The 14,552-nt window shown below is 39.7% G+C and overlaps 1 protein-coding gene across 2 annotated transcripts in view; it reads left to right on the top strand.

The window, feature by feature from the left end:
• ABLIM1 (actin binding LIM protein 1) overlaps positions 1 to 14,552 on the top strand; it is a 399,253-nt gene that overhangs the window by 51,909 nt on the left and 332,792 nt on the right. The gene's annotated exons all lie outside the window — the stretch shown is intronic.

Below are 14,552 nucleotides of genomic sequence, written 5' to 3'. Positions count from 1 at the left end.
GGAGGCGTGGGGGATGGGCTCGCGCTGGCTGCCCTGCCGGGATCTGTGGAAGGGCTGGCCAGGAGGGAGGAAGAGGTATTTTTTCCTCCTTTCTAGTTACCATTTTGCAGCTCGGCTATGGAAGAAATCCAGGGCTTGATGCAGCACGATTTAAAGCTGCAGTGCTTACACCTCATTTAAAAAAAAAAAAAAAAAAAAGTAAATTCCCCACCTGTGCTCCCCTCTGCATGAATCTCCCCTTCCACTCCCCACCCATTTTCTTTCTGGAGTAAAACAATTACTGCAGGTGAAATGCGTGGAAGAAAAAAAAAATCAGAATTGCTTTTCAGGCAAGAATAAAGGGAATGTATTTCTTGCCATCTGGAGCCAGCGACGATGCTGGGGAGAGCGGGTTAGTCATAGCTCAGTGACTGCTAGTATGAGTGAAATATTAAAGAGATCAAGTCATTGTGCGGCTTGCGAGCAATTAAAATGAAGTGAATTGGTTGCTTTGCCATAAGCATTTAAGGAAAATGTTGATTATTTTTAGAAAGTGTATTTGCAAAGCAGTAAGTGCCACCCCTTTTGATACCCTGAAGGCAACCTGTAAGAGGAGTTGCAGAGTTTTTTTGTTTGTTTGTTTGTTTTTTTAACTCCGAAGCTTTAACCCTGCTTTTTGGAAGGAGTTTAGGAATTTGATAACATGTGTTAGATAATTAAGCGCTGCTTTTCAGAGTTCATCCTGGGGTATATAATATAGACTAAAGTAATCTCTATCCAGAATGTTTTAATTCCTTTTCAAGCAATCTGATCTTTGTTGATGATTGTTCTGGCAATATGATTAGTTGGATCTGTACCTAGAAATGGGGTGGAAAGGGCTTGGTGGAATGACAGAATTTATATTGTAGATACCAGGATACAGAGGTGACATAGGACTCTGAGATACTACCTGCCTATTCATGCCTAATTATTCAGGTATGTTAGAGAAAGAAAAAAGAGCATGGAACAGCTAACACCATAAGGGACTTGGTGTGTATATGGATGGAATCAGAACAATCTCTGAACTATGTTCTAAGACTGAGGCTTTGGGTGCTGACCGCTGTCCAAAGTACCACAAGGAACATATGGAGAATATCTCTTATAAGTTGTAAATCTCTCTGAGGTCAGAGTCCATTTCTGATTCAACTTTAAAGCACCCAAAACTCTTAGTGCAGAACCTTGCACAGTGTAGGGGCCAAGTAACTATGGGGAATCTTGGCATGCCCTAGGAAGCATCAAATTGGTTAGGCTGTCACACCAATTTCATTTAGTCTCTGGCCCCTCCTATTCCAGGGTCTCTGGGGTTTATCTGAGAATGCAAAATGAAGATGACCCCAGAGATTCCGAGGGGCCCTAAGCCCTGGAATGGGGCTGAGTTCTCAAACATTTCTTCTTCAACCCAGTTTCAAGCAGGATGTTTTGGAGTCAGCTATAGACATTTCACTCAGTTGTCTTATTGCTGGTAATCTTGCATTTAACAGTTTAAAGTCTGACTAATCTAGTAGAGAGAAAAATACCTATAATAATAAATATCAGTTATTGTATGTTTATTATGTGTCAGGTACTTTACATGTATTACATCATTTAATCCTCACAATGACTCAATCAAGTAGATATTGTTATTACCTCGCCATTTTACAGATGAAGGAATTGAGGTTTTGAGAGATTATAAAGTTTGCCTGAGCTAAACTTGGTAAATGGCAGATCCTGATTTCTACCTAAGTCTGTCGGATTCTGATCACATCCACTTTGTTTTACTACTTCTGTTATTAGTCCTTCAAATATTGTAATAGACATCGCAATCATTGATTTGCTAAGAAGAGAGAGAGAATGGCCTAGACATGACATTTAAAGGAAATAGCCTTGGTAAGTAACTTGGAATTTCCAATACATTTAGAAACATCTTGGTGGGCATTTGGTACTGACAAAGTGTGGAAAACAAGGCCACTGATACTAGATGTTGTTAATTTGATATTCCTAGTTTTTTCTTCTTCCTTTTTCAGTGTTGAGAACCAGAACTTCCTAGATATTACCAAAGACTGAGGATTTTAAGTATCTTTTTATGCAGCACTTTTATTTATGTGAATTTGAAAAAAATTCTAAAAGGTTAGTAGAGTGCTTAGTAGTTACTGAGTTGAGTTTGTCTAGAAAAGTATGTATTTTGTCATTAATTTTTATAAAAGATTTCAAAACTGTAGGCTTCACTATGGTGTTCCAATTCAGTTATCTGCTCTTGTCTGTACTCCTGGAGATAAACTTATAGGACTGGAAACTTACTGTGTCTACTTAAGTACCTAATTTATCAATAGGAAGTTCTTTAGACCCTTGGAAAGATAAATGCTCTTGATTTTTAAAATGATCTCTGCTTATTTCTAATATCTAGGCTTGTAGGTTATGGTAGGATTAGAATTTTCTCTTTTTTTTTTTAAGTTGTAAACACTGGGCGCAGTGTCACACCTGTAATCCTATCACTTTGGGAGGCCGAGGTGGGTGGATCACGAGGTTAGGAGTTTGAGACCAGCCTGGCCAATATGGTGAAACCCCGTCTCTACTAAAAATACAAAAATTACCTGAGCATGGTGGCGCATGCCTGTAGTCCCAGTTACTCAAGAGACTGAGTTAGGAGAATAGCTTGAACCCAGGAGGCGGAGGTTGCAGTGAGCCGAGATTGTGCCAGACAGAGCAAGACTCCATCTAAAAAAAAAAAAAGAAAAAAAGAAAAGAAAAAAGTTGAAAACAGCCTCCCTTAAGGGGGTACAGAAGTCAGTCCCATTTGCTTGACTTACTTGTCCTTGTGTCTCAGGTGTGCTCTCTGCCTGCTTGTGAGTTTCCCCTGTTCAAGGCTTTGGTGGGATCATGTGTTTGGGGGCCTTGAGGGAGGTCAGCTACACTAGACTGCTGCCTATGGCCTGGGCAGGACATTTCCCAGCAAGGGCCAGAGGAGTTACTGTGTTTTCAGTCTGAATCGAATGTCAGAGCCAGCCAGCAGGGCTTCATCCTCTTGGGGACAACTCTGCTTAGCAGATTAGTTCCTGGATAACTTGCTTATATTTTTTAAATTAAATGTCCCTGGTTGGTTTTAAAAAAAGAAAATAAAGCAATGAAATCAGTTGACTGGGTGTGGTGGCTCACACCTGTAATCTTAGCACTTTGGGAGGCTGAGGCGGATGGATCACTTGAGGCCAGGAGTTCAACACCAGCCTAGCCAACGTGGTGAAACCTCATCACTCTTAAAAATACACAAATTAGCTGGGCATGGTGGTGCACGCCTGTAATCCCAGCTACTCGGGAGGCTGAGGCATGAGAATCGCTGAGATTGCGCCTTTGCACTCAGCGATTCTCAGCTTGGGTGACAGACTGAGACTCTATCACAAACAAACAAACAATCAATTGAATCTCATAAGAAAAGCAACTTTATTTTAAAAAATTTTAAGAGATAAGTATTAAAATTCAGTTCACTATTCAAACTAACAATTAAAAGCATTCTTTAATTTTATGATAGAGCAAGCTAAGACATTCCCAACTTGTGGTATTTTAGGCTACTCTAATCAAAGACTTGTAACTTGGTGTCATATTTTTCCACTGGAGACCAAAATGGATCCATTATATTTTGATTTTTGAATACCAGCTAGAGGAAATTATAACACATAGAATAGAGTTTCCACACCTGGGGAGAATTGTCTAGGCAGCCTTTTAAAAATATAGATTCCCAGGCCTCATTTCAGATCTAATGGTTCCTAAACACTAGAGTCCCAAAATATGTGAAAAGTGATTCTAAGGACCATTAGATTACAGTGGAGTCCCATTATGGCAGGATCACAAGATTCATCTGGAGTATTTATCAAAGGTACTGATACCAAGCCTCTGCTTCAGATCTACTAAATCAGAATATTCAGGTTAGGCCTGGTCATCTGCATTTTTAATAAGCCCCAGTTAATTCTTATGTACAGGCAGACTTGGAAGCCATTGAATTAGAGCTTATTTTCTCTAATGCAGGGTCTGGATCATCCTGCAAGCTTTCAAAAAAACTATTTTTAAGTTATAAAAGTAATATATTAAAATCCACTCTGAAGTTGGGTGCAGTGGCTCATGCCTCTAATCCCAGCACTTTGGGAGACCAAGGCAGCTTGAAGTCAGGAGTTCAAGACCCCCCTGGCCAACATGGTGAAACCCCATCTGTACTAAAAAAAAAAAAAAAGTACAAACTTTAGGCAGGCATGGCTTCGCACACCTGTAGTCCCAGCTACTTGGAGGCTGAGGTAGGAGTATTTCTTGAACCTGGGATGCGGATGCTGCAGTGAGCCAAGATCATGCCACTGCACTCCAGCCTGGGCAACGGTCTCAAAAAAAAAAAAAAATCACTATCAATGTATTAATACAACAAAACTATGTTAATTTACCTATCTATTAAAATATTAAATTATAAATTAATACAGTATATTTAAATTCAAACAGGCTGGAATTATATAAAGTTAAAAATGAAAATCTCCTATTTTTTTCCTTCCTATCAAATCCTTAGAATTAATGGCAAACAATGCATCCCGTAAACACTTCCAGACAATTTCTCTCTGGTTAGCTTTTGGTCCAGTTCAATAAATAGTAAATACATATACCATGCAAGACATATGCAGAAAACAAGCACTTTACAAAGAAGCAATCACTCGATGAAACTGCTGGCATTTCAGAAGCTTGAGTCATGAGGAAAAAGGCCCAGGTGTGTGTGGATAGATTCCATTGCCCTGGCAGGGAAATAGCTCATATATGCTGTCGAAATCTTAAACCAGTTTTGCTAACTTTGTTTTCAAAACTTCCACAAAACTGGAAGCAACCTGACTGTTCATCCACTGGGGGAACGAGTGACCAGATTGTGGTGCATACATGTGGACTATTCACAGTTATTAGAAAGAGTGAGGCCATATGCATTGGTCTGGAGGGATGGCCATGATACATTGTTAAGTGAAAAGAGTGTGTTTTAGAATAAAATCTATGTCATATATGATCCCAGTTTTGTAAATTGAGAAAAACCCCTATGTGTGCATATGTGTGTGCTCCATGAGCAGAGAAAAAATCATAGAACAGTACACAACAAGCATTTAACAGTGGCTACCTCAAAGGTAAGGGCGAGGAGGGAAGGTGGTTGGCTTTTCTTTGGCTATATCTTTATGTTGTTTGGTACTAAGTAAGAACAGCTTTAATAGATTAAATAGTGATCTGGGGGCCATTTTTCTGGCCTGTGTCAACTACAGTTTCTCCTGTCTTTGAGTTACAGGACTCTTAAGAAGTTTATTAAATCGAGGAAAGGAGAAACTATCTTTGAAAGCCAAGTTTAGCCATTATTAGTTTTAGAGAAAAATCCAATAAAGGGAAAAATGTCCACTTAATCCCTACTCATTCATTTCACTTATTGGAGTCAGGGACGTAGATTTTTATTCATTTATCTGATGAACATTTATTGAATACTTGTTACATGCCAACAATTAGTTAATAGGGCCCAGTATATACCCTCAAGGAGCTCACAGTTTTATGGGGAAGACAAATACACACATATTTATAAAAGGATATCCTGAGTTCAGAGAGAGAGAGAGAGAGCATATGGGATAGAGAGAGAATTATGGTAATACCAAAGAGTGGCATTGAGTTAGCTGTGGGCGTGGCAACCATATCAGGTGAAGCTTCTTAAAGAAAGTAGAGTTGTTTTCTTGGAGAATGAGTTGGACTTAGCCAGGTGAAAAAGAATAGGATGGAGGGAAGGCCTTTCCAAGGAAAAGGGCATGAAAAGAAGTAGCATGGTGAGCACTGAACCTAGGAAGCCTGTTGCTGCCAGATGACATGTTTTTCGGGGAGAGGAGAACCAGCTCTCAGTGGAGTTGGGAGGTAGAGAGGGCACTTGGGGGAAAGGCTGAGGATGTAGGGATCTTCACTGACAAGGGCTTGCAGTTCCAGAGCACAGTGGAAGGTTGTCAGTGGTGAGAGATGTGCAGCAGAAGGGAAGAAACAGGGCAGAAAGGGATGAGGAGAGAGAGGAGGCTGTCCTTCCCGTGGCTGAGATTGCAGGAATGAGAGAGATGGTTGCACATGACAAGTTTGAAATGTCCTAACTTTGGCATGAGGAATTTGGTTGCAGACTGAGCCGACAGCCTGGGCAGTATCAAGCTGGGGCAGAGAGGTGATGGGGGCTGCCATCTGCTTCCTCGAGTAGCAGCAAAGCCCTCTGCTAAACATGGCGTATTCATGGGGTTAGGGCCAAGGTTAGAATGTAGGCGGAGGGACAATAGGAATCAACCACACATTATTATTATTATTATTATTATTTTTGGCCGATTTCTTGAGCTTTGACGCCTATAGCAGGGCTTAAAATGTATTTGCTAGTTGATAAATGGGAGACTTCTCCTTCATTTCATCTTTCTTCTCTCTTACTTCTGCCCACCACTCTGGACCTCTTATCCCAAGCATCACTCTAGCTTTATCAGTTTCTTTCATGGTGATGTTGTAAAGATTAGTGCACTAAGAGTTCTTATTTGGTGTGATCGGGAGGCCATTTTTCTGGCCTGTATCAACTACAGTTTCTCCTGTCTTTGAGTTACAGGACTCCCAAGAAGTTTATTAAATCGAGGAAAGGAGAAACTATCTTTGAAAGCCAAGTTTAGCCATTGTTAGTGTTAGTATTTAATATCAAAACAGCAAAACACTACATTTCCTGGAAGTTCTTTTTTGCATTTAAAATAAATGGTTCTGATTCAATAACCAGATTTTTTTTTTACATAAAAGAGATCATTTTGGACATCAGTATCTCACATGTGGGAGTGTCATATGTTTCAGCAAAGATTTTCAGAAGGTTGAATTGTTCCCACATTGTATCTGTGAACTGCAATATGTTTTGGTTTTTTTCTTCATTTTTGGGAACTTGTGTAGACAAGCTTGAGTTAATCACACTTCTCAGGTAATGGTTTACTATAATTGTCAGTCCATCAGGCCCTACTGTGGTCTAATATATTGATTATTTTATGTCCATTATTTAATTTCGTTACCTTTTCACCACAGGCAACCATTCTTATACATTTGATATACGTATCCTTGAATTTGTAGTAAAACCAATTCTTAGACCAGTTCTTGAGCTGTAAGCACTAAGTCAGTGTGTGTGTGTGTGTGTGTGTGTGTGTGTGTGTCAAGGAGAAATTTTCTTCTTATTGAGAATGGAATAGAAGGCAGTGGGGCCATAATTTATGTCAGATATAAAAGAGATTTGACAATTAAGAAAAGATACGCTTTCTTGCTTCCCTCCTCCCCAAAAGAGAACTGGCAACCATATATCTGAAAATATCTTAACAGCAAGCAAGACAACAATATAATAGACAGTGCTGAACTCTTAATCTGTCACCCTTTCTCACCGAGATTCAATCAGCTAGTATTTATTGAACCTCTCTCCTGCAGCATCCAGATTAATTTAAAATCCTGTCTATTCCTGGGCTGAGGATGCGAATACACTAGTTAATGAAGTCATTTAACAAATAGTTACTGAGCCCTCTGCAGTAAGGATTGTCATGGGTTTTGGGTGGAAAAATATTAAAGGACATTAGAATTTGTAGTTAATTGAGGTTGGGACAGACGGGCTGATAGACATTTATGGCTCACATATAAGTATATATTTACATAACTATATAAGTTGTAATTCCACCTGGGATACTTCTATCTAGGACAAATGTTAAACCTGCTGGGATGTTGGGACAATCGGTGTATACTGGGGCTATCCTAGGCAAATTGAGACTGTGGACTTTCTAACTGGTAGTGTTTCTAGCCAGCATGCCTTATGGTGTCACTGTATTCCTTGGCCTTAAAAGATTGACTTTTGATTGATAGCTGAATATCTGCCTGTAGTATTAGCTACTTTGTAGATTATCTACCTCAAAATGTAAACTTAAATCTTGGGCTGCCTATTTCCTCCTCTTCAGTCCAGCACATTTTGAGGTTATTTTCCCAAATGGCAGGTTGGTATGCTGAGGTATCATTGCTATCAGAGACTAACAACATTTAGCATAAAGTCAAATAAAAATAAAATTTTAGAATATTTGCTTTTTATTTTTGAGGTAATTCACATGATGATTTTATTCTATTGGGTTAAATTATCCAGAGACAACCATCATGGGAAGGAAATGCTTAGTGCCGTTGGGACCTTCATCGTCATGGGAATGGCTCTAGTTTTTCTGGTTAATATAGTTTCATATAAGCTTTAAAACGTTTAGTTCGGTTTACCGGTGGTTATCTTTGGACTCACAACCTACTTGATTTTATGCCACTGTGCTAGAGATTTATCTTTTCTAGCATATTGTATGATTTTAATGGGAAAATTATCTAATTTGCATTTACCACTATAAGGAAATTGCCCGTTAAAAAATCAGTTTTGGATGGTAAATCCTTATTTAGTAGATGAACCTATAAAAGCCTTTGTATTATTGAGCCCTGCATTAAAGTAAAAATGAAAGCAGGAGTTGTGGGTCAAGCATGCAAAAATGATTTGCTGAATGATTGGAGATCATGTTGTTTTAGTCCTTTGTTAGATAATTTTTATAGGCTTGCTTGTAGGAGGAAGAGCTGAACATGCATAATTATTATTATTCGTGTTTTAAATAAACACAATTAGTCCTTTTTTCCTTATGGTGTGTTCTTTCTCCAGCTCTTTAACATTATTACTTTTGAGAATAATATTAGATGATATATGTATAAATGGAGAAACTGTGTTAGGGTCAATTTTTAAATAGTTTTTCCTGAAGAAAATATCACATAATATATTTTTACTTTAGACTGTGTCCAGGGTCTTTACTGATACTTTTCTTTCTCAACTTATTGGGAATTCATTTAAAAAACATCCACAACAGGGAAGCCACCAGAGAACTGAATGGTAACAATGAAGGGAAATGAGGACAATGAGGTAAACAGCTATTTCTGGCTTTCAGCTCCAAATAGGAATGAACAGAAGGAGAGGAGTCCCAGAGTCTGGGGGAAGGAGGGAGGGGACAGAGGCATAATTTTTAAAAGTCAAAAAAATGTAGAAAAGAGGTTTGGGGTTGGCAATCTCTAATGGATTCCAGGAAGAATTTTTTTTGTTCGTGTTGTTCTGTGTAAAACAAAGGAATCTTTATTTTGAATCACTTAAGCATTGGGTGAGTAATGAGCATGGGCATCAGGGATGGGTGAGTTTTTTTCACCAGTTCCTTGTGACTACTTATTTTAGGAGAATCTATTCTGTGGCTAGATGCTTTATATAAACTGTAGAATTGTAGTTGGCAAGAATGTATTCATTTCTTCAGTTATTCCATAAGTATGAGTTGAACACCTACTAAGTGGTCTAGGTGTTGGAGTGTGACGACCACTTACCGTATAAACATATTATAGGTGGTGTAAAGTACTGTGAAAAAATTAAAAAAAGCAGAATGGAGAATATTAGAGAGGTGAGAGGGTGGGGAAGGTGCTATTGCATATGGGGCGATAATGGAAGTCCTCTTTGATAAAGCAACATTTCAGCACAGACCTGAAGGAAGTGAGGGGTCACGAAGATATCTGGTAAAGAGTATTTTAGGCAGTGAGATGAGCAATTCCAAGGCCCTGAGAGCTGTCAGGTCCAGCAGGCAGGCTCGTGTGGCTGGATCAGAGAGGACGGGAGAGGAACGGAGATGAAGTCAGAGAGGTAGTTGTGGGAAGGAGGGTGTCCAGTTGGTCCTTGAGACTGCTGTGATGATTTGAGTTCTTCCCTGAGTTAGATTGAGTGAGTTAGGTGAAAGTTCTGAGCAGAGTTGTGACATGATTTGATGTAGTTTAAAAGGATCATGCAGTCAACATGTAGATGGTAAGGCAAGGGTGGAAGCAAGAAGACCAGTTAGGAGGCTCCTGTAATGGTTAAGAGAAGAGAAGAGAAGATGGTGGCTTGGACCAAATGTGAGGAGAGCAGGTGCTGAGAAGTTATTGGATTCTGGAAATGTTTCTAAAGAATTGCTTAGAAAACTTGCTGATGAGTTGGCAACATGAAGTAGAAGAAAGAGGAGAATCTTAGATCTCTCCAATTCTTTCAGCAACTGGGAGGATAGTATGTCATTTCTTGCAATGAGGAAGAGTATAGAAGGGGCAGGTTTGGGGAGGAAATCCGGTATTTTGGACATTTGAAATGTCTCTTAGCCTTCTATGAAAATATTTATTATGCCTATTTTACAGATAGAGAAAATGAGACATAGAGAAATGAAGAAACTTGCCTGAGATCATCATCTAGCTAATAAGTGGTTGACCCAGGATTTAAATTCAGGACTTGTTCATGCCAGAGGATGCTCTATTTACTGTTACAATGCTGCCTCTTTACATTCAGCTGAAATACATACCAGGAAAAGAATCTATCTATTTTTCATTTCTTAATTATTTATGGTTCCTCATTATGGGATAATTTTCTGCATTTTTAAACATGGCTTATGTTTAAGGAAGAAAAAATAAACCATAATCACATTGTTCCAAATTGTACCATTTATCAACATTATCATTGTTAGCACTGCAAAAACACTACTGAAATATGAAGAAGCATGCTCTATGATTATGGCACTGAGTGCTTGGTATGAGCCGGGCTCAGGGCTCCTTTCCTTATAGAGTTCCCAGAGTAATGAAGGTGCAAGACCTGTCTGCAGAAGTTGCACTACAACGTGACCAGTGGCGTGATGGTGTTACATACAAGATGTTCAGGAGATCAGAGGAAAGATACTGTTGCATCCTGATTGGATATGGGGCCAAGGAAGACTTTACAAAGCAAGTGATATTTGAATAGGGCCTTGAAGAAGAAGTGGAATTTGCCAAATGGAGAAGTGGTTGAAAAGTATTCTAAGCACAGGAAATGGTGCTTGGAATTTTTAGAATTTGTAAAATGGTAATTAAACATATTAAACATTAAGAGTAAAACATCTGAAGTTAAATGTAATATGCAGACACAGTATGAGGAAACATTTTTAAACTCTACTGAGAAACATAAAAGATTTAAGTCATTGGAGAGACATACTAGGCTCTTGGATAATAAGGCACGATATTGTAAAAATGTTCATCTCCCCTGAATCTCGGCATAAAAGAAATAAAATTGCAGTTAAAATGGCAACAAGGTCTGTTTTAGGGACATGGCAAATTTAGACTATTATTCATTTTGCAAAATGAAATATATGAAATTCAAAAACAAAGGAAGTGTAATTAAGGGAGATCAGACCTACCAGATCTTAAAACACAATATGAAACTATATTAATTAAAAGAGTTTAGTGTTGGAAAAAATTAGACAGAGTGATGTCTAGTTATAGTATAGTGAACAAATATGTATAGGATTTATTTATAGTAAAGGTAGCATTTAAAAATCAGTGTGAGAAGAAAGATCCCCAGTAATTGATGTTGGAGCAACTAGCTAACTATTTAGAAAAAATAAATCTAGATCCTTTTCTTTTCTTTTTTTTTTTTTTTGAGATGGAGTCTCTCTCTGTCGCCCAGGCTGGAGTGCAGTGGCCAGATCTCAGCTCACTGCAAGCTCTGTCTCCCAGGTTCACGCCATTCTCCTGCCTCAGCCTCCCAAGTAGCTGGGACTACAGGCGCCTGCCACCTCGCCCGGCTAGTTTTTTTGTATTTTTTAGTAGAGACGGGGTTTCAGTGTGTTAGCCAGGATGGTCTCGATCTCCTGATCTCGTGATCCACCCGTCTCAGCCTCCCAAAGTGCTGGGATTACAAGCTTGAGCCACCACGCCCTTATTTCTTTTAGAACACACACACACACGCACACACGCACACAATTCCTATGGATTAAGTAATTAATATAAAATAAATGAAATAGAAATCCTAGAAAAAAATTGGTGAATTTATAACTGAGAGTGTCCCAACCCTCTAAACAGGATACAAAGCCTGAAAGTCATGAAATAAAAAGTAGATACATTTAACTATGCAAAAATAAGACTTCTATGTGGTTAAAAAATACCATTTTCAGCATTCTGGCTTGTGATTCTCACAAGGCCCCAGCAGAGCTGGCTTGAACCTGGCCACCTGCCCCAGGACAGTTAAGTCAGCAAATAACAGGGTGGAGCCAGAGACAGGTGTGGGATACAACTAAGGTGCCTTTGGAAAGCTTGGCAGTTAATTGGACCGATAGTGTCGTGGCTTACCTGAGGACCTCACTGAAGTTTTACTCTCTGCACAAAACAGGCTAGACAAATACAGAGGATGGTGTTCATTCATTCATTCCACAAATGCATAGAGCTTTTATTATTATTAGTTTTCATTCCACAAATGGGAGAGCTTTTAGCACCATATGCAAGGGGTACAGGAATGAGTAAGGTATAGTCTCTGCCTCAGAGAGGCCATATTGGACCTCCTCTTGGTATCTGGAATATTCAGAATTGGAAGGCCATAGTCGCTCCTGTTTTTTTCAGCCTTCTAGAACATCAGTCCCCAACCTTTTTGCACCAGGGACTGGTTTCGTGGAAGACAGTTTTTCCATGCACTGGGATTGGGGAGGAATGGTTTCAGGACGAAACTGTCCTGCCTCAGAAGATCATCAGGCATTAGATGTTCATAAGGAGCCCAACCTAGATCCCTCACACACACAGTTCACGGTAGGCGTCGCGTTTCCATGAGAATCTGTTGCTGCTGATCTGACAGGAGGTGGCGCTCAGGCGGTAATGCTCACTTGCCTGCTGCTCACCTCCTGCTGTGCGGCCCAGTTCCTAACAGGTCATGGACTGGCACCAGTCCGTGGCCCAGGGGCTGGGGACCCCTGTTCTAGAACATTCACACTCCTTAGGGTAGTCTGGCCTGAGGTTTTTGGACAGTTGTAGGCATAACACGCAGTTAGTTCTTAGTCATGTGCTGTCACCGCTCAGGAATGACACTGTCCCTTTACCATAGGGGAAAAAGAGAGTGCAGTGAGTGTGCTCTGCTCCTGGAAACTTGAAATGGACTGCCTGCTGCAAAGGAGGGTAAAGAATCACTCCCATTGGTCTAGACCTGGCAGCTTAATTAATTCGTTTATCTCAACCTTTTCTTTTTTCATAGCGAAGCTGCCTACAGTGATAAACACTAAAAGAAGGGTATTTATGTGCTGGTGTTCAGAACATTTGATTTAAGTGAGCATTTTTATCAGTGATTCTTGGAGATTAACCTGCCCTGGTTCTCTGAATTCCTTTGATTACATCAGAGCCTTGCTTTGGAGGCAACCTTTCCCCCTGATTCACTGCTGATAAACACACTTTGTACTTGGTCACTGGACTCTGTTCTTCCTCTGATAACTACTTTTCTTCCCACCCAGACTTTTTCACATTAGCATCTAACACACTGAACTGTAGGGAGACATCTGTCTAGGTGGCCCCAGCCACGTCTAGACTGCATTCTGTGAAGCCAGGGACCAAATATTATGTGTGTATTTCCAGATCCTTGTCCTGAAGTGGAGTAGATATTTAATAAGCAATTGTTGAAAGAATTGGGAGGAGAAAGGTTGCCACCTAAGAAATTCACGGTTTGCTGGAGTAGACAGATTTATGCAAAGGGTGAAGGGGGTAGAATGGAAGGTGCAGTCTACAAATTTCTCAGTCCTTTCAGTTGAATTCTACTAAGATAGACATGACCTAGAACTTCATTTCCTTGTAGGTTTGTGCTCTTAAAACTGACCAGAGGGCTGGGCACAGTGGCTCAGCACTTTGGAAGGCCAAGGCAGGCAGATCACTTGAGGTCAGGAGTTTGAGACCAGCCTGGCCAACATGGTGAAACCCCGTCTCTACTAAAAGTACAAAAAAATTAGCCAGGCCTGGTGGCACATGCCTGTAGTCCCAACTACTCGGGAGGCCGAGGCAGGAGAATCACTTGAACCTGGGAGGTCGAGGTTGCAGTGAGCTGAGATTGTGCCATTGCAATCTAGCCTTGGTGACAGAGCATGACTCCATCTCATCTCAAAAAAACAAAAAACAAAAAAACAGAAAAAAAACAAAAACAAACTGGCCAGAGAAACAGTTGTGTTTTTTTCAGCTTGGACGATGCAGGTTCTAACCTTGTTCATTGTGTTCGTTGGTGGGCTGGGTTCTTTATCCAAGTAGAAATTTATAATAAGTACAGTTAAAAAGTTTCTGGAGATTCCATGTACAGAAAAGTTATATACAATATAAGTAGAAAAGGAATCCATTTGTCTACCTATAAAACTACTATCTCCTAACCCACCTACTGAAAAGAAAAAAAAGCTGCTTTGCCTTTTCACATACATGTTGAGATCTTTCTATATTAGTATGTACAGACATCACTCATGTTTTATGACTGCATAACGTTCAGTCACATGGCTGTAGCATGCCTGATTTAATAGTCCCTTATTGATAGATACTTTGCTCATTTGTTTTTGTAGACAATGCTGCACTGAATGTCTTTGTGCATATATCTTGAGGTTTTTAGAGCATAGCCATAAGTGTTAGTCTATCATTTTTAATGAGCTTTACTGGTGGTTCAGAAATAATGGAAAGAGAGCACGGCGCACAGAATTCCTCAAACGCCCCTCTGT

Source organism: Chlorocebus sabaeus, chromosome 9 (assembly GCF_047675955.1).
Source record: "Chlorocebus sabaeus isolate Y175 chromosome 9, mChlSab1.0.hap1, whole genome shotgun sequence".
Taxonomy (NCBI): Eukaryota; Metazoa; Chordata; class Mammalia; order Primates; family Cercopithecidae; genus Chlorocebus; species Chlorocebus sabaeus.
This window is presented reverse-complemented; position numbering and strand designations above follow the sequence as displayed.